Raw genomic sequence first — 20,941 nt, forward strand, 5'->3', positions numbered from 1 at the left:
CTCTGCGGGAAGCCAGAGCAGATGAGGGGGGGAAGTGTGAGCAGTGGAAGACACCCCCTGGGGAGTTGTATAAATATTTCGTGTGTGCTATTTGGTGGTGGCAGTGGTGGGAGTGGTGGTGAGCAGGCGTTTGAAAGCGTGGTCTAGAAGCCCTGAAATCATGCTGTAAGGACAGGCAGTGGCAGGCAGGGTGGAGAGGAGAGCCAGTGTTATTTTTGACTGGTCTTATCACTAGGGAGGGAATGGCTTAGGAAGCAAACCCTTCTCTCTCAAACCTGTCTTCAGAGGGTTGCACATAACGTGATGCAGAAAACTAGGTTTTAATCATGAGATGACAGAAAACAATCACATTTATTGGCTACCCCAGTAGTAAGCACAGTGTGTGCCTCTTAGTAAGTGCTCCACAGAGATTTAATAAATGAAATTATAGGGTAAGTCGTAGGAATGCTCCTGAAGACATTGTCCATGGCATCACTTATTCCTTCCTGTATATATCTCCTCCTGACATACTGGTGTAGGGCAAAATGTTAGTATTCGAACCCTATGAAGAGGGCTTTTCCTTCACTTTTGCCCTGGTTGCCAGGCAGCTTGGAGCCTAGCTTTAGATTTAACAAGAGGAAATATTTTAGAGCCTTGTGGTCAGGAAAACTGTGATCTTTTCCTCCAGGGTACCATTCTGGATTGGAAAATGCAGAGCTGGAGAAAGGTCCATCAGGAGGCTGCTACAGCAGTTCAGATAGGAAACACGGAGGAAGTACATGCGATAGGGAGTGAGGGGGAGGAAGGAGCCAGGTAGATTGCTAAGTTTCTGGCTTGGGCAGCTCCCGGATGATGCCGCGTGCCTGGGAAAGCAGTTAAGCAAGATAATTTGAGAATGTAGTTTAAGAGGCACTTGTGAGGCACCTTAAATGACAGCCCTCCAGATAGTTATGTGAGTTGAAGCCCGCAATCCGTTTGGATTTAGGATTCTTTCCAAATGGACTCCTCTGCAGTTAATAATTGAAAAATTGAGAGTAGATAATGGTCCCAAAATAAATGGGAAGAATGGGAAAACCAGCAAAAGGGAGGCCTAGGAACCCCAGCATCTGAAGGAAGGGCAGAGAGAGAAGCCCGAGAAAGGACAGGGGCATGGAAGCGAAAAAGAATCAAGGAAGCCAGGAGAAGAGAGGCTTGAAGAAGAAGTGGACAGCAGCATCAAACATCAAACAGAACTGAGTGGTCACATGAGGCCCAGGTGTCCACTGGATGTAACAACAAAACAATCTTTGGTCACTTTAGTGATAGCAGGAGCAGTGAACTAGTGGGATGGACAGTAAGCGGGAAGAGAGTAGAAAGCAAGTGCAGATATGGTCAGGAAGTTAGCTAACCAACGTGAATAAGCACAAAGCTGGAGAACTTTGGTGCCTGAAAGTAAGAGGGAATTGCCTGTTCAAGATGAGCGAAGCTGTGTATATGTTTACATGATGATAGAAAGACGGCCGCAGGGGCAGGCATCTGGTGTGACAGGTGAGCAGTCCCTTGGATGCCCATTTTCTGTATCAGAGTGCCTGGGTTCCCTTCCCAGCTCCTCTCCTGATTCCCGTTCCCTGCTAGTGAGCACACTGGGAGGCCCCAGGTGATGGTTCAAGTCCTTGGGTCCTGCCATGCAGGGGACTTGGATTGAGCTCCCAACTCCTGTCTTCAGTCTGGCCCCACCCAGCTCTGGTGAGAATTTGGGGAGTGAAATAGGCAATAGGAGTTCTCTGTCTCTTGTCTCCATCTCTTTCAAATAAAATAAATTTGAAAAGAAGAAATAAGGGTGCAGATAGAGGTTGAAAAATATATGGCAGGTAATAGATCCAGTGAAGTACTCAGGAAGGTAGCAGAAGATGAGGAGTGACTCGAGATGTCAAAGTTAGCCTTATTGTCCACACTGACAGAGGGGAAAGGAGAAAGAATAGGCAGAGGGGCCAGTGCCATGGCTCACTTGGTTAATCCTCTGCCTGCAGCGCCGGCATCCCATATGGGCACCGGGTTCTAGTCCCAGTTGTTCCTCTTCCAGTCCAGCTCTCTGCTGTGGCCTGGGAAGACAGTGGAGGATGGCCCAAGTGCTTGGGCCCTGCACCCACAAGGGAGACCAGGAGGAGGCACCTAGCTCCTGGCTTTGGATTGGCGTAGCGCTGGCTGTAGTGGCCATTTGTGGGGGAGAACCAAATGGAGGATGGCCCAAGTGCTTGGGCCCTGCACTCGCATGGGAGAACAGGAGGAGGCTCCTGGCTTCGGATCGGCGTAGTGCCGGCTGTAGCAGCCATTTGTGGGGTGAACCAACGGAAGGAAGACCTTTCTCTCTGTCTCTCTCTCTCTCTGTAACTCTACCTGTCAAATTAAAAAAAAAATCATTAAAAGAATAGGCAGAGATGGGGTACTTTTATAGCACAGGAATTCAAGGGGCTTTTTCCTTTGGTGGTTTCCTGTTCTGCAAAATCAGAGTGTGTGGCAGGGGCTGCTGATTGTGCTCCTGATGGTCTAAGAAACGTGGGAGGTACGGAGCTCGTGGTCTACATGAGAGAGTGATGACTGGGTAGCCAGAGGCTTGCTGGGCACCACGGAGAGCCCGATGGAGAACAGCTTTCTACAGCCTTGTGGTACGTCAGAATCACCTGCGTGCTTGTAAGACTACAGGGTTCAGGAGCACCAGTGTTCCTTTTTTATTTCATTTATTTTTTAAATAGTTATTTATTTGAAAGGCAGAAATACAGAGAGAGAGATAAGGATAGGGTTAGGGACAGGGACAGGGACAGGGATAGGGATAGAGACAGGGATAGGGATAGGGATAGGGATAGGGAGATCTTCCATCTGCTGGTCTAATCCCCAAATAACCAGAACAGCCAGGGCTAGTCCAGGCCAAAAGCCAGGAGCCAGAAGCCTCCTACAGGTCTCCCACAGGGTGCAGGGGATCAAGCACTTGGGCCATCTTCTGCTGCTTTCCCAGGCACGTTAGCAGGCAGCGGGATCAGAAGTGGAGCAGCTGGGACTCCAATCCATATGGGATGCCGGCACTGCAGTCAAGGTTTAACCTTCTATGCCACAGCGTAAGTCCCAAGTGCCAATATTTCTTACTATAGCTGGGTGGAGCCCAGGACTCTGCATTTTAAATAAGCACCCCGGTGATTCTGATACAGAAACTTTTTCAGATAACATTTTGAGAACTGCTGATGGACTCAAAAAGAGGATTTTTTAAAAAAATATGAAGTTTTTTATAGAATGGGGGAGGGGAGGTGGACTTTGCCAGTGCAGAGGAAACAACTAAGACGATAAAAAGGAGAACTTGTTAGGGCAAAATTTCTAAGGAGCTGGAAGAAGGTCTAATAAAGGAGAAAGGAGGAAGGATTTGGAAAAGGGTTATATCTCTCATTGAGGCTCATCTCATCTTAGTAGATGGAGACAAGGAGATAAAGAGATGTTGGCGCAGACTACATTGGTAGTTTCACCTCCAGCAAATTATTTCCCCTGCTCACATCTTCAGTAAATAACAATTGAATATTGGGTGCTTATCATATGCCTGGCATTGTGTAATATGACAATCTTTTTTTTAAAAAAAGATTTATTTATTTATTTGAAAGGCAGAGTTAAAGAGAGGCAAAGGGGGGCGGGGAGTTCCATCCATTGGTTCACTCCCCAGATGGCTGCAATGGCCGGAGCTGTGCCTATCTGAAGCCAGGAACTGGAGCTTCTTCCTGGTCTCCCACATGGGTGCAGGGTCCCAAGGACTCGGGCCATCTTCTGCTGCTTCCCCAGGCCATAACAGAGCTGGATTGGAAGTGGAGCAGCCAGGACTCAAACCGGCGCCTATGTGAGATGCCAGCACTGCAGGCAGCGGCTTTACCTGCTATACCACAGCGCTGGCCCCCATTTAATCTTTATAGTTACTCTAGCAGTAGGTCCTCTCACATCTCATGGACTTAGAAACTGTGGTTACAGGACATAAGTTAAGTAACTGGCCCCAGAATGCACAACGTAACTGGCAGAGCCTCAGAAATATAAGTCTGAACCATGTTTGGTGTCTGAGCCCACGATATGAGCCACAGATACTGTGCTGCTAAGCTTATACTGGGAAAAGGGTAGTAATCAGTGTGACAATTAGCATGAATAATAGTGCTCTAATGCAAGTGTTTTTGAAACTTTATTCTTCCTTCGTAACTTCTCTGTAGCAGATCTCTTTCTTCCTACCAACACTTCATTCATGATGGGCGGCTTCCTAGCTGTTCCTTTCTGGAATATCACTGAGGACCTTCTGTTGCAAGTGGCAAACTGCTTTCCTAGGAAAAAAGAACATAGAGTTGATTAGCCCACATGATTGAAAATTTCAGGACAAGCACCTTCGCGTGTACAGGACAGGCGCTCGGAGAACAGTGGCTTCTGATCGCTTCTGTGGCTCCAGCTCCCACTCTGTGGCCTCCATCCCCGCACTGCATCCGGTGGCTCACAGCTTGCTGCTGCATCACAGTGGCTCTGGCAGTCCTACTCTCTCTACCACTTAGTCCCACTGGAAGTAAAGAGCTTCCTTCCCGGGGACATAGAAGCAGACATTCTGGGCCTTGGAATCATTTGAGATTGGAGATACACGCTTAGTTCCTGATATGATCCTGAGGTTGAAGGGGAAGTCCACCCCCACCTCCACCCCCCAGAATCACAGGTGCTGCGAGGAGAGTCACGGAAGTGTTTTCACTCAGAAAAGAGTGAGTGGGTGATGGGGGGGTGGGGGTAACAGATGGTTCCCATGCTTTTCTCCCATCTCTCCTCCCCTCGTTAATCAACTTCCTGCATGCGCTGTCAGCCACTCAAGCTGAAGTGTCTGGCCGTTTGGCACGAGGAGGTGGACTTCGTACTCTACAACTCTTACAGCTCTGACAGAGTACGTCTGAGTCTGTACGCCTTTGTCATTTCCCTTATTGGTTCCCTGTTGTCCACAGAAAAGTGATTTACCATATGGGTTTTCAATGTTCTACTACTCAGGTATTCCGTGCTGTTTTAAAGTATTTCTGTTGATGTGGTCGGTTATTTTGGAGATTAAAAAACTGAAATCTGGGGCTGGCGCTGTGGTGTTGTGGGCAAAGCTGCCGCCTGCAGTACTGGCATCCCATAAGGGCGCCAGTTCAAGGTCCATTTCCAATCCAGCTCTCTGCTATGGCCTGAGAAAGCAGTAGAAGATGGCTCAAGTGCTTGGATCCCTGCACCAACATGGGAGACCCAGAGGAAGCTCCTGGGTTCTGCCTTTGGATTGGTCCAGCAATGGCCATTGCAGCCATTTGGGGGCGTGAATTGGCAGATGGAAGATCTCTCTCTCTCTCTCTCTCTCTCTCTCTGCCTCTCTGTAACTCTGCCTTTCAAATAAATAAGTAATTAAATCTTTAAAAAAAAAAACCCTGAAATCTGTATCATATGCCTTGAGACATACCAGAGACATACTTCATTAGAATTTGGAATCAAATATAGGGAAAATTGTTTAGAAAGCCCTTTGTCTACTTCAATTATCCTTAAGAAAAAGAGCAATCAAGGCCAGCGCTGTGGCTCACTAGGCTAATCCTCCGCCTGTGGCACCAGCACCCTGGGTTCTGGTCCTGGTCGGGGCGCTGGATTCTGTCCCAATTGCTCCTCTTCCAGGCCAGCTCTCTGCTGTGGCCCGAGAGTGCAATGAAGGATGGCCCAAGTGCTTGAGCCCTGCACCAGTATGGGAAACCAGGAGGAAGCACCTGGCTCCTGGCTTTAGATCAGGGCAGTGCGCGGGCCGTAGCGGTGATTTGGGGGGTGAACCAATGGAAGGAAGACCTTTCTCTCTGTCTCTCTCTCACTGTCTAACTCTGCCTGTCAAAAAAAAAAAAAAAAGCAATCAATAAAGGAAAGCTTCTGAGGCTTTCATTTGGTTCAAAAGTTAAGATACAACTCGGGACACCTGCATCCCGTATCAGGGTACCTGCATTCAAGTTCTAGCTCCTCTATTCCACCTCCTTCTGACGCACACTGTGGGAACCAGCAGGTGTTAACTCAAACAGCTGGGTCCCTGCCACCCACGTAGGAGATTCAGATTGAGTTCCAGGCTCCTGTATGGGTTTTGTATTGTATTTTTTTACTTCAAAAAAAGTAGTTCTGATTTGTCTTCATCTTCTGAATTTATTTTATTTAAATGGAGAGTCTAATGCAGATATCATATTAATACCAATAGTGTTCTGTTCATATTCCAGTTGTTGGAAAGTCTTGGTCATAGATAAGACTTATTCTTACATTAGATATTTGCTTTTTTCTAAATATTTTTTTTAAAAAAAGATTGGTTTATTTATTTGAAAGTCAGAGTTACACACAGAGAGAAGGAGAGACAGAGAGAGAGGTTTTCCATCCGCTGGTTCACTCCCCAGTTGGCCGCAGTGGCTGGATCTGTGCTGATCTGAAGCCAGGGTCTCCAATTTTCTGGGTCTCCAAAGGAGGTGCAGGGGCCCAAGCACTTGGGCCATCTTCTACTGCTTTCCCAGGCCATAGCAGAGAGCTGGATCAGAAGTGGAGCAACCGGGACTTGAACTGGTGCCCATATGGGATGCTGGCGCTACGCCACAGTGCCGGCCCCTATATTTTCTATTTGTTTTATTTTTTAAAGATTTATTTATTTATTTGAAAGACAGTTACAGAGAGAGTTCGAGACAGAGAGAGGTCTTTCATCTGCTGGTTCACTCCTCAGATGGCTGCAACGGCCAGAGCTGCACCAATCCGAAGCCAGGAGCCAGGAGATTCTTCCAGGTCTCCCATGTGGGTACAGGGGCCCAAGCACTTGGGCCATCTTCTACTGCTTTCTCAGGCCATAGCAGAGAGCTGGATGGGAAGAGGAGCAGCTGGAACTCGAACTGGCACCCATATGGGATGCTGGTGCTTCAGCACCAGCCCCTATACTATCTATTTATTTATCTGACAGGTGGCATCAGGGTGAGGGGGAGGTAGCAGTTGTAGACAGAGAAATCCCCATCCATTAGCCTGCTCCCCAAATGCCCACATCAATTGGGGCTGGGCCAGGCCAATGCCAGGAGCCTGGAACTTAATGCTGTTCTCCCATGTGAGTGGCAGGGTCCCAATTATTTGAAGGCAGCCATCACCTGCTGCCTTCCAAGGTTCGTGTTACCAGGAAGCTGAATGGGATTTAGAACTTGAACTAAGCACTCCAGGAGGGGACTCAGGCATTCCAAGCAGCACGTTAATCACTGTGGAAGCACCTCCTTTTTAAGGGCACTCATCCAGGTCCTGAGAGTGGAGCCCTCACGGCCTAATCACCTGTAAAGGTCCCACCTCCTAATACTGCTGCAGTGGGGATAAAGTTGCAGTGCAGATTTGGCGACATTCAGACGATAAGAGTTATCAATTAAAAAATGTTCTCTGCAAAGACATCAAACATCAATCCCCCCACACCCCAAAGTTATCAACCAAGAGGTAGGATATTTGTAGATAATGGGTGTCTTGGTCTGTTTTATGCTGCTGTAACAGAGTAACTCAGACTGGGTAATTTGTGATGAACAGAAATTTACTGGCTCCTGGCTCTGCAGGCCGGGAGGTCCAAGATGGAGGGACTGGAAGCTGGTGAGGACCATTTGCTACAGCATCGCCTGGTGGAAGGAGTGAGAGAGGTCAAGAGAGAGCTGACCTCATTCTTATAATAACAATAACAGACGCTCTCCTATGACACTGGCATTAATCGGTTCCTGAGGGTAGTGCCCTCATTTCCCGCTCCCCTCGTAGAGGCACCCCCTCATAACATTATTGCTTTAGGGATTCAGTTTCCAACACAAGAACTTTGGGGGACACACTCTAACATTGCAGTAGGCTAGAGAGCAGCTTATAACTGTCCCCTTTATCATTTTTTCAATCAGCATGGATTTAGAAAGATGTTTTCAGCAACTAGCAAATTTTTAGCAGTTCAATGATGATACCCCTGCTGGACTGAGTATGCTTTAAAACAATCATAGCTCTATTTCACTTTTAACGCCAATTAAATGTATTTAATCAGTATTTTACAGTACACTGTTATGTTTAATATACATATTTAAGTATATTTGCATTTTATTCTTATGAAGTTTTATATTTATAAAGAAATAAATGCCTTTGTCAGCATTATGGTGGAATAGGGCCATATAGTGCTAATGCCCTGACAATAACATCAGTGTGAATTATCCATGCTCAAAAATACCTTTGTAAGGATTCGAGAAACCAGGTGACAATAGCACAGAAGTAAAATAGGTGCACTGAGGAGGAGAGGCTAATTTTATATTTCCTTTGCCGTCCTCCCCTAACCCGGGCATGCAAGGTGGAGAGAGATACCCTCCCCCTGGGGGAGGAGAGAGATCTCAGCACCAGACTCTGCCTTTGGCTTCAACACCTAGCCTGCCCAAGTAAAATCCCACCCTGGACAGGCTACCACATCCCTAGAAGCCATGCTGGTACTTGTGGACTGAGCCTCCAGGCCCACCCGCATTCCTAAAATAGGTTCAGGCCTTCCTGGTAGGCATGGTCTCCAGGCCAGCCTCAATGCCAAACTGGTTCTAGCACCCGGCCAGGACTAGTGGCCCCAGACTTTGGTGCCAGGCCAGCTCTGACAGATTCAGGCTCCAGGCCCACCGCAAGGCCAGACCATCTCTAGTAGCCTCAGGCTTTGGACATCTCCCTAGCACCAAGCTACCCCCATTGCCCCAGGCTTCAGGCCCACCCCAGCACATCTTAACTCCTGCAGTCCAGTCATCAGGCCAGTAGCTGGCCTCTAGGCCAGCCCTAAAAGTATAGGTTCCCCACTGATCCAGTACTAGTCAAGCTCCTATGGCCCCAGGATCAGGCTTACCCTAGGTTTTAGGCCAGAACCACGTTGGCCTACATAGTCCCAGCCTTCAGGCCTACCCAAGTGGCAGGTCAGCAACTCTGACTTCAGGCACAAAGGTTGCACCATGGATACAGACTCTAGGCTGACCCTGCAGACTTAGGGTCCAGGCTTACTCCATCAAGTCCAAGGTCCAGGCTCATCGCAGTAGACCCCAGTGCTGGCTTGGCTCCCATAGCCCCAGTCTTCAGGACTATTCCTATGGATCCTGATTGCAGGGCAGCTGCTATGACCCAAGGCACCAGACCAGCCCCTGCAGTGCTAGGAACCAGACCAGCCTCTGAATACCCAAGCTTCACAGCTGCTCCAGTGGAGCCCAGTGTTCCTGAAGATCGGGTTGGAATCATGATCAGCCCCTGAGGATCCTGGACCCAGGTCTGCCCCACAGACGTCATGCTCATCTATCCTTGTGAGCCCAGGCTTCAGACTGATTCCAGTGAACTCTGGCTCTGGCACTATCCCAGTGGCTGGTCAGCCTTTAAAGACCTAGGCTGAAGGTCCAGACTAGTGACAGCTGAGCTTCTATGGATCCAAGCTTCAGGATGTCCTATCATTATGACCCAGCTAGTACACTGCTGGAACTGTAAAAGGAAACAAAAGTAGTATATGCAAGAGTTACCTGCACTTCCATGTTTATAGCAGCTCAATTCATAATAGCTAACTTATGGAAACAAGGTAGAGGTCCATAAACTGATGATTAGATAAAGAAAATGTGGTAAATATACACTATGGAATATTACTTGGCCATAAAATAAATGAAATCCTGACATTTGCAGCAATATGAATGAAGCTGGAAATCATCATGCTAAGTGATATAAGCAAGACTCAAAAAAAAATTAAAATGCTATTCATTATTTGTGATAGTTCATATATATATTGCTATAGTTTAATGATCTGTGATTATTTAAAATTCACTGTATATGAGTAAAATGGAATCTTTTCCTTTAATTAATGTTCACAGCCCTTGCCTATATTCCTACTAAACTACTTGTTGAACTCTTTATTTGTTGGAGCCTTAAACTCTTGACTAGAATGTAAGTTAAAAATATGTTACCTTTCTCAGCCATGGAATTGTTTGTGTATACAAATGCTTGTGATTTTTATGCATTGATTTTATATCCTGCAACTTTGCCAAACTCTCATTGTTCCAATAGTTTGAATAGTCTCTTAGTGAAGTCTTTTGGTTCCCCTATATTTAGGATCATGTCATCTGTGAACCAGGATAATTTACTTCCTCCTTTCCAATTTGTATCCATTTTATTTCTGTCTAACCTAATGGCTCTAAAATTTCCAGAACTATATTGAATAGCAATGGTGGAAGTAGGCATCTTTGGTTCTGGATTTTAGTGGAAATGGTTCAAGGTTTTCCCCATTCAATATGATGCTGGCTATGGGTTTGAATTTCAAAGATCAGTACTATTCACAATAGCTACAAAAAACTAGAATACCTTGGAATAAATTTAACAAAGGATGTGAAAGATCTCTACAGTGAAAATTAGAAAACTATAAGAAAAGAAATAGAAGACACCAAAAAATGGAAAAATCTTTCATGTTTGGATTGAAAGAGTTAATATCATTAAAATGTTTATAGTACCCAAAACAATTTTCAGATTCAACATGATCCCAACCAAAATACCAATGTATTCTTCTAAGATCTAGAAAAAATGATACTAGATAAGATCTAGATAAAATTCATAAGTAAACATAAGAGACCCCAAATACCTAAAGCAACTTTAAATAACAAAAACAAAGCCAGAGGCATAACAAAATCATATTTCAAGACATACTGTAGGGCAATTATAATCAAAACAGCCTGGTACTCTTACAAAAATAGACATGCAAACCAATTTGACAGAATAGACACCTCAGGAATTAATCCATGCATCCACAATCAATTGATCTTTGACAAATAAGCTAAGATCATTCTCTGGAGAAAGGACAGTCTTTTCAACAAATGGCTTTAGGAAAATTGAATCTCCTTGTGCAGAAGTATGAAACAAGATCCCTACATTACACTTTATTAAAAAAAAATCAACTCACAATGAGTCAAGTATCTAAATCTATGACCTGATGCCATCAAATTACTAGAGGAAAACATTGGTGAAACACTACATTGGCATGGACAAAAACTTCTTGGATAAGACCCAGAAGTACAGGTAAGAAAGGCAAACATAGACTAATGGGATTACATCAGACTAAGAAGCTTCTGCACAACAAAGGAAATAAAGTGAAAAGGCAACTGACATGATGGGAGAAAATATTTGCAAACTATTTATCTGCTAAAGGATTAATATCTAAAACATATAAGGAGCTCAAGAACTCAACAACAGAACAAACAATCCAGTGAATAAATGAGCAAAGGATTTGAACAGACATTTTTCAAATGATGCAATACAAATGGCCAACATACACATGAAAAAATGCTCAGGATCACTAGCCATCAAGGAAATGCAAACAAAATCCACCATGAGGTTTCACCTCATCTCAGTTAGAATGACTATAATCCAAAAATCAAAAAATAATATACGCTGGTAGGGATGTAGAGGAAAAGGTACCCTAATATGCTATTGGTAGGAATGTAAACTAGTGCAACCATTATGGAAGACAATATGGAGATTCCTCAGAAATCTGAAAATAGATCTTCCATATGACCCAGCCAGCCCACTTCATAGAATTTACCAAAACAAAATGAAACCAGTATATGAAGGTTATTTGTATAAAAGAATTATTGGTACACCCATGTTTATTGCAGCTCAATTTGCAATAGCTAAGATATGGAATCAACCCAGGAGTCTATCAGTTGATGACTGGATAAAGAAAATATGCTATATATTCACAATAGAATACTACTTAGCCATAAAAAGAATGAAATCCTGTCTTTTGTAACAAAATGGATGCAACTGGAAACCATTATGCTTAGTGAAATAAGCCAGTCCAAAACAGATAAATTCTCTGATATGTGGTACTTTAATACAGAATACAAAAAATGTGTAAGAATGAACTGACATCTTATGATTTTTTTTTGACAGGCAGAGTAGGACAGTGAGAGAGGGAGAGATGGAGAGAAAGGTCTTCCTTCCGCTGGTTCACCCCCCAGATGGCCGCTACGGCTGGCATGCTGCGCCAATCCAAAGCCAGGAGCCAGGCACTTCTTCCTGGTCTCCCATGCGGGTGCAGGGCCCAAGCACTTGGGCCATCCTCCACTGCCCTCCCGGGCCACAGCAGAGAGCTAGACTGGAAGAGGAGCAACCGGGACAGGACCAGCGCCCCAACCAAGACTAGAACCTGGAGTACTGGCGCTGCAGGCAGAGGATTAGCCTAATGAGCCATGGTGCCGGCATGATTTGACTATTGTTTTTAGCTCCTGTCTGTACACCTATGGAATAGGTGCATAGGTTAAAGACCCAGCTCTCCCAGAGAGAGAGAGAGAGAGAGAGAGAATGTTCTATCTGCTTGCTCAGTCCCCAGATGGCTGCAACAGGCAGGGTTGGGCAGGCAGAAGCCAGGAGCCAGGAGCTTCTTCCAGGTCTCCCACATGGGTAGCAGGGTCCCAAGTGCTTGGACCATTTCCACTGCCTTTTCCAGGCCATTAGCAGGGAACTGGATCAGAAGTGGAGCCTCTGAAATTTGTATTTATTAAATAAAAGCTTTCTAAAAAAAAAAGAAGAAGAAGAAGAAGAAAAGAAGAAGAAGTGGAGCTGCCGAAATTTGAACAGGTGCCCATACAGGATGCCAGCACCGTAGGTGTTAGCTTTACCACTAAACCACAAGGCCAGCCCCTTAACTTCATTTTAGAGATAAGGAAATTATGGCTTGGGAAGTTGACCCACATTGCCCAAAGTCTCATTGCTAGTGTAGTACAGAGAGGATGAGAGCTCATGTCTGTCTGATTTCACTTTCTGGGTTTTATGCCATGTAGCCCATGCTCTCAGAGAACCTATGATCCAACAGCCCTGAAGTCTTGCCAGTCAGTGAGGATCACTTTTTCTTAAGTTGTAAAGTATACATAGCATAACATTTACAGCTCAATGACATTAAGGATGTTGACAGTGTTTTGCAGCCATTGCTACTAAACACTAGCTTCCCTCCCTGCCTCCCTGCAGCCCCTGGTCACAGCCACCATTCACTTCCTGTTTCTGAAGTTTGACTATTCTAGGTCCCTCATATAATATTCGTTCTTTTGTGTCTGGCTTATATCACTTAGCATAACGTCCTCCTTCATCCATGCTGTAGCTTGTGTCAGAATTCCCTCCCTTCTTAAGGCTGAATAATATATTCTTGCAGGTATATACCACATTTTGTTTCTCCAGTTTATCCATTTATGGGTTAATTCCATCTTTGGTTTTTGTGAATAATACTGCTATGAATGTGAATGTATAAACAGCTGCTTCAAGTTTCTGCTTTCAATTCTTGTGACTATATATCTAGAAGTGAAATGGCTAAAAATGTTGAAAACTTTACCTAATATATACTAAGCTGATCTTCTGTATACAAAGAGAATTGAAAATGAATCCTTACATGAATGGAAGGGGAGAGGGAGCGGGAGAGGGGAGGGTTGCGGGCGGGAGGGAAGTTACGGGAGGGGGGAAGCCATTGTAACCCATAAGCTGTACTTTGGAAATTTATATTCATTAAATAAAAGTTAAAAAAAAAAGAAGTGAAATGGCTAGACTCATATGGGAGTTTTTGATTTAACTTTTTGAGGAACTACCATACTGTATCCATAGTGGTTGGACCAATTTACATTCCCACCAGCAATACAGAAGGCTCCAATTATTCCATATCTTCACCAATACTTGCTATTTTCTGTTTTTTTTTTTTTGTTGTTTTTTTGTTTTTTTTATTTTCCTCTAATAATAGCCATCCAAATGGGTGTGAAGTACAATCTCGTAGTGGTTTCAATTTAAAATTTTCCTAGTGACCAGTGATTTTGAGCATCTTTTCAGGTGCTTTTTGAACATTTATGTATCTTTGGAAAATGTCTATTCAAAAATCCTTTGCTGGTTTCTAAATTGGATTGCTTGATTGTTTTCTTCTTGTTGAGTTGTACAAATTCTTTGTTCTAGGGGCTGATGCTGTGGTGCAGTAGGTTAATCATCGATCTGTGATGCTGGCATCCCATATGGGCACTGGTTCAAGTCCTGGCTGCTCCACTTCCGATCCAGCTCTCTGCTATGGCCTGGGAAAGCAGTAGAAGATGGCCCAAGTCCTTGGGCCCCTGCACCCGCATGGGAGACCTGGAAGAAGCTCCTGGATCCTGGCTTTGGATTGGTTCAGCTTCAGCCATTGTGGCCATTTGGGGAGTGAACCAGTGAATGGAAGACCTTTCTCTCTGTCTCACTATCTATAATTCTACCTCTCAAATAAATAAATAAAATATTTTTTAAAAAAGAAATTCTTTATTTTAGATAGCAATTGCTTATCAACTATGTGATTTTCAAATATTCTTCCCATTCTGGGGGCTGCTTTTTCACTCTGTTAATAGTGTCTTGACACACAAAAGTTAATTTTGATGAAGTTCATTTAATTTTTTTCTTTTGTTTACTGCTTTTGGTGTTATTTCTGTGGATCATTTTTGAAATGCAAAGTGCTTTAGAAAGAATACTACATTGGCATTGGTCATAGGACATGGGTGCAGAAGGGTTTTGGTCATTTTCTAAACTCAGCCAGTTCAGTGCTTCTGTCTTGGGAAACTACCTACAGGAGAGTTTGGAAGTTACAGTGAAGGCGCTTCTACCAATATTAGAGCAAGAGCTCTCCGATGGGGAAAAGGAGAAGAGCCGCTAGCACAAGGAGAGCGATGTGTTAAGTAGAGGAGACACATGTGTAATGTGTCTCACAGTTTTAGCTGCTCTTAGGTGCAGTGGTCTTGCTAAACTAAGCTGAGAGTAGACATGAAAAAGCTATGCAGTGCCCTTGCAAAAAGCCCCCTCAGTCTTCTCCTGGGTTCAGGACTATGAACTAGAAGCACATGTGGGATTATGGCAGTGCTCGAGAAGATGGTATTGTGACTACTAGTGTGTCATTCGATAAAGAAGCACATGAAAGCAGGGCATAAGAACCAGAGCTAGAAGGGAAGCAGCTGTGGAAAGACCCAAACCAGATCTCCCAGTGAGAGACCGCTGTCCAGCCACCAGGACAGCCCAGCACAGGAAGCTGCTGCATCTGGTGACTCACCGAGCGCCGAATGTAAAGGTCAGGCCATTCTGACCCAGCGTTTGAACTCCTGTGGGCAGTGCTTGCTCCCTTAGGGGGAGCCTAAGACTTCCTGGGGTCTGTACTACAGGTTAACGTCTCCTTCCACCCAATTCTCCTTCCTGCCCCTTCCTTTCACAGGTGATCCTGCACCCAAACTGCAACTCAGCTTTCGTCTCCAAGAACCCAACCTGCGACAAGTTATCATAGAGATACTTACACCAAACTGTATCTTTGCAAAATAATGTTTATGTTTTCCAAATTCAGAATCATTCTCCCTGCTTACAGAATGGGTTGAACTTGTTGTTTGTTTTAAGTAGAGAGAAAAAAAATCATTTGCAGTGTTGGCAGCCACCTCTGCAGGCCATTTGCCAAAATCTTGACAAAGCGCTGCAAGCTTTGAGCATACCATAATTTACTCATCCCTTACAGGATTATTACTGTTTCTAGTCTTTCACTAGTGCTACAGTAAACATCTTTGTGCAAAAAGGTTACGCATTCTAAATTATTTTCTTAAGATAGATTCCCAGGAGTGGAATTACTGGGTTAAAGGGTGTGTTTTCTTACAGGCTCCTGATGGATAGTTTTCAAAGGGTTGAATCAATTTTTGCCATCAACAGAGTACAACAAGGCATTGGGGTCCTCACTGCAGTGCCATTTCTCTATCATTTTGCAGAAGAGGTAATTACTAGCTAAATTCTAATGTGTGACAGTGCTGAGCTTCTCGTGTCTTGGGTTAGATTAATCCCCTTTAGCCCAAATGTGTATAAAATCTGAAAGTATAAAGCAGCTCGGCATCTCATCAGTATTCCTTACTCTCAGAAATGGGACTCCAACTCTCGTAGGACGGTGGTGTTGGGTAAAGGTGAGCAGGTGGTGATGGTAAAGGGGCAGCCATTCCTCCCCAGGGAACAACAGTGGGCCCAGAAAGCTGCTTTAAAGGGACCCAGATATGGGGCCGGCGCTGTGGCACAGCGGGTTAAAGCTCTGGCCTGAAGCGCCGACATCCTATATGGACACAGGTTCTAGTCCTGGCTGCTCCTCTTCTGATCCAGCTCTCTAGTATGGTCTGGGAAAGCGGTAGAAGATGGCCCAAGTGCTTGGGCTCCTGCACCCATGTGGGAGACCCGGAAGAAGCTCCTGGCTCCTGGCTTCAAATCAGCACAGCTCGAGCCATTGCGACCATCTGGGGAGTGAACCAGCAGATAGAAGACCTCTCTCTCTGTCTCTACCTCTCTCTGTAACTCTTTCAAATAAATGAAATAGGTTTTTTTTTTTTTAAAGACCCAGATATGGATGGAGCCTAGGTACAGGTGGGCCCACCTGATTCAAACACTGCAGAGAACTTGGGACACCCACACAACCGTGTTTTTTCATTTTACTAAGTGGTAAACTTTCTGCATCTTATTATTATTTTTTTTTTTGACAGGCAGAGTGGACAGTGAGAGAGAGAGAGAGAGAGAGAGAGACAGAGAGAAAGGTCTTCCTTTTCCATTGGTTCACCCCCCAAATGGCCGCTGTGGCCAGTGCACTGCGGCTGGCATACTGCGCTGATCCGAAGCCAGGAGCCAAGTGCTTCTCCTGGTCTCCCATGGGGTGCAGGGCCCAAGGACTTGGGCCATCCTCCACTGCACTCCCGGGCCATAGCAGAGAGCTGGACTGGAAGAGGGGCAACCGGGACAGAATCCGGTGCCCCGACCGGGACTAGAACCCGGTGTGCCGGCGCCACAAGGCGGATTAGCCTGTTAAGCCTGTTGAGCCACAGCGCCGGCCCTCTTTGTTTGTTTTTACATTTTTATTTATTTGCTGGAGAAGGAGAAAGAAAGCTCCCATCTGTTGGTTCACCTTCTTTTTTTTTTTTTTAACTTTTTTTTTTTTTTTTTTGGACAGGCAGAGTGGATAGTGAGAGAGAGAGACAGAGAGAAAGGTCTTCCTTTTTGCCATTGGTTCACCCTCCAATGGCCGCTGTGGCCGGCGCATCATGCTGATCCGAAGCCAGGAGCCAGGTGCTTCTCCTGGTCTCCCATGCGGGTGCAGGGCCCAAGCACTTGGGCCATCCTCCACTGCCTTCCCGGGCCATAGCAGAGAGCTGGCCTGGAAGAGGGGCAACCAGGACAGAATCCGGCGCCCTGACCAGGACTAGAACCTGGTGTGCCGGCACCGCAAGGCGGATTAGCCTGTTAAGCCACAGCGCCGGCCTGGTTCACCTTCTAAATGCCCATAACAGCAGGGCTGGGAAGAGGCTGAAGCCATTAGCTAGTAACTCAATCCCAGTCTCCCTCCTGAGAGGCAGGATCCCAACCACTTAGTCCATCATCACTGCCCCCCAGCATCTGCACTGGGGGGAGGCTGGGAACTGAACTCAGCTACTCTGGGGTCCCGGAGACTTAACTGGTGTCCCAGCTAATAAGCCAGATGCTGTCCTTCCTCCTACACATGGGCAGAAAGTTCTAAAAATTTCTACAGATCCCACAACCGGTAAGTGGCGAAGTTCATATTTAAAGTTAGGGGCCAGCACTGTGGTGTGGTGGGTTAAGCTGATGCCAGCAGCACAGGCATCCCATATGGGCACCAGTGTGAGTTTTGGCTGCTCCACTTCCAGTCCAACTTCCTGCTAATACACCTGGGGAAGCAGTGGAAAATGGCCCAAGTATTTGGGCCCCTGCACCATTAGGAAGACTCAGAAGAAGCTTCTGACTCCTGGCTTCGGCCTGGCCCAACTCCAGCCGTTGCTGCCATTTGGGGAGTGAACCAGTGAATGGAAGACCTCTCTCTCTCTCTCTTTCTCTCCCCTCCACTCTCTGTAACTCTGCCTTTCAAATAAAAATAATAAGTAAATATTAAAAAATAACGTCAGGTCTGGCTCTCAAACCAAGACTTTTCCTGTAATTCTATCTTGACCCTTGGAGCATACAAAATCAAGCCAAGCACCCACCTTCTTCTGGTATCCAGCAGAAGCTCTGGGGAGCAGGTCATCTATGTGAGAAAGCAGAGTGGTCAAAATATGGCCCAGCCTCTGAAATCTCTCTATTTGCAGCTAACAAGCTTGTGGCAATTTGCATTCAACTCAGGTATTTATTTCAGTACTGGGCGCTGGGAGCTCAAAGCCAATCCATGCTGCTGCCAGATCGCGGCTGGATCTGCTTCCGCACATTCAAACGTGAGGGCAAAGGAGAGAGCAGGTTAAGGCCTGATACTGTGTACCCGGGGCAGATGCCCTGAGCAGCCCGCAGAGCCCACCCCGACTCCAGGCTCACGGCTGGTCTCTCCTGTGCCCACGGCTTCTGCCCCAGGACTGGTCCAGTTGGAGCCCCGCGTCGTTCCTCATAGGTTAGATTCCTCGCAGTACCGAAGGAAGCCTTTCTGGTTTTCAGTGAAGACCCCGACTGCCCCCACCCCCACCCCATTCCCCTTTTCTTGGCATCATTTGCTAAGTTGCACTGCAGTACCCAATTCGGGCAGGATGTGAGGATTTGCCTCCAAGAGAGGTGCCTCTGTCGCCCACTAGAGAGTGTTTGCTGCAGGTGCTGGGCTGGTGCCATTGGGGGAACTGTGATATGCCAGCTGTCAGGTTCACGTTTAAAAGCTCCTGGCCCTTGGTCGGCTGGTTCTGGAAAAAAAAGAGTGTTTCATAGAGCAGCCACCTCCCTCATGACTGGTCCCTCCAGCTGCAGACTCTCCAGAGGTGAGGGCGGAAGGGCGTGCCCTGCGGAGCTGAGCCTCGTTCCTGCGCACTACCGCTCGGAACCTGCTATGTCTGGGTAGATTAGCTGTGGAGGGGCCGTGCGAGCACAAAGGAGGAGAGAACAGAACATTGAAATGTAGAGATTTATGAGGGAGAAAGACTCGCGTAGGAAAAGGAAATTAGAAACCAAGCAAGCAGAATATTCAAAAGACAACTACACATCATGCATAATAATGAAGTTTCCATGGTTCCCTTTGGTGCAGGTCAGTCTCGGTCTCCTTAATAATTTATGTGGCAACTCTCCCTCCCTCTGCAGGCTGGTTGGTGTAGGGGACTCTGCCATGCTTCCTTGTTGTCCCATCACTGTCTCGGAGAGGAAGGTCCAGTTGTCCACGGGGTTTCCTTTGGGTCCCCAGATGGAGAAGCAAGCTCCATGTGCCCACCAGCCACAGAGGTTGTGGAGTTGAGACCAGAGGGATTCCAAGAGGAGCAGGTGGATCTCCTTAGCGGTGCCACACGGACTGTGCTGAGGTCCCTCAGAGGGTGGAACCAGGCCGAGGCACGTAGGCAAATGGCAGGAGGAGTGTCGACTTTGAGGAGGAGGCAGTGCTCAGACTGCGCTGGCTCCCTCCAGAAATGATGCTGCAGAGAGTCCGTCTCTGATTCAGTCTTGCCTACCTGCTCAGTGGAGTGGGGAATGTACTGGGCATGGCTTGTTCTGTCCCACTGCCACCACCCTACTCCAGGTCCATTTCTCTCCTTGCCTGGGCTCGCACCTAGTGCTCTCTGCCTTCACCCTCCCCACTCACCCCCTTCACCCTCCCGTACTGTGCATGCTGTTGTCAGAAAGATCTTCCCCAAACACCACTTCCGCCATGTCCCCTACCAGGTGGAAAACCCGTGGTGGGAATCACAGACAACTCATATCACTCCTATAGATATGTTTTGTTTGATCTTTGTGATATTTTAAAAATTATTTTGAATTAATCTCCAACATCGAAAAAGAAAGACATTAGAAAATGATCTGACTTGGGGGGATTTTTTTTTTAGAAAAATTAGAAGATTTTGGCAATGCTTAGGCCTGCATTTCCACATTGTGAATGCAAATGCTGCCTTCAGACAAGGCATGAATGATGTTGAATGTATTTTCATGAACTTGATAGCCATTTATATATCTTCCTTGGTAAAATATCTATTCAATCCTTTGCCCATTAAAAAAGATGAATTGTTTGTCTTCTTATTGAGTTGTCAGAGTTCTTTTTACTCTACAATGCTGCTTACTTTGATCTCCTGTTATAGATAATAATTCTTTATATTAAACTTCCCCTGTCCAAATCACTATGTTGTTTATCTCTTTATTGGATTGTGACTTATGTAGGTGACTACTAATATTTTTTTTTCTGTTAACATGACAAGAAAAACCAAGAACTGAAATAAGAGAGGAAAATGTGTAGACAGATTGGCATTTGAATTCCAGTTGTGCCACTAACTTCCATGTGACTTTAGACAAGGCATTTAAGCTTTCTGAATTTGAATGCTATCATCTGTGAAACCGGAAAATCATGCAGACCTCACAGGATTCTTTTAAATATGTTCTCATAAATAGCTTATCACAGAGATCGGCACTTAGTCACGACTCAATGAATAATAGCCAACAATAGCAGCAGCAGGTGGCCATAAGCTGCCGATGAGTGTTCCGGTGTTCCGTAGATGGGAGTGCTATTCAGTCAAGCTGCATTTGATTGTTAGTACACTGCTGTATGGTGAAAAGTGCCCTGATTGGCATATGTGTGCTGCCATTGCTGAAGAAATACCAAAGCAACTGAGGGAGGCTGGGTGATGACGGCCGGCCGTGCTCGGGAAGGTCCTCAGTGGCGGTGTAATTGGGGCGCTCATCCTGAATACAGGATCTGTTCTTCAGCTGCACAGAACCCATCGTTTCAGTACCTGGGAGTGCAGAGGCTTCAGCAGGCTGAATCATGTCAGCTCAACTCACGTCGTTATTTTTAATCTTTTGGGTAACTGCAGTGACTCACTTGTTTAGGGGCTCATTCGTTACTCAGTCGCTGCTAATTATGATAGTTAAAAAAAATCATTATTTATCCTTATGTTCAATTCAGCTCTATATGGAGACACAACCTTAAGGTGATCAAGTTTCTATTGGAAAAGCAAAACTG

The sequence above is a fragment of the Lepus europaeus genome, chromosome 5 (genome assembly GCF_033115175.1).
Source record: "Lepus europaeus isolate LE1 chromosome 5, mLepTim1.pri, whole genome shotgun sequence".
Lineage (NCBI taxonomy): Eukaryota > Metazoa > Chordata > Mammalia > Lagomorpha > Leporidae > Lepus > Lepus europaeus.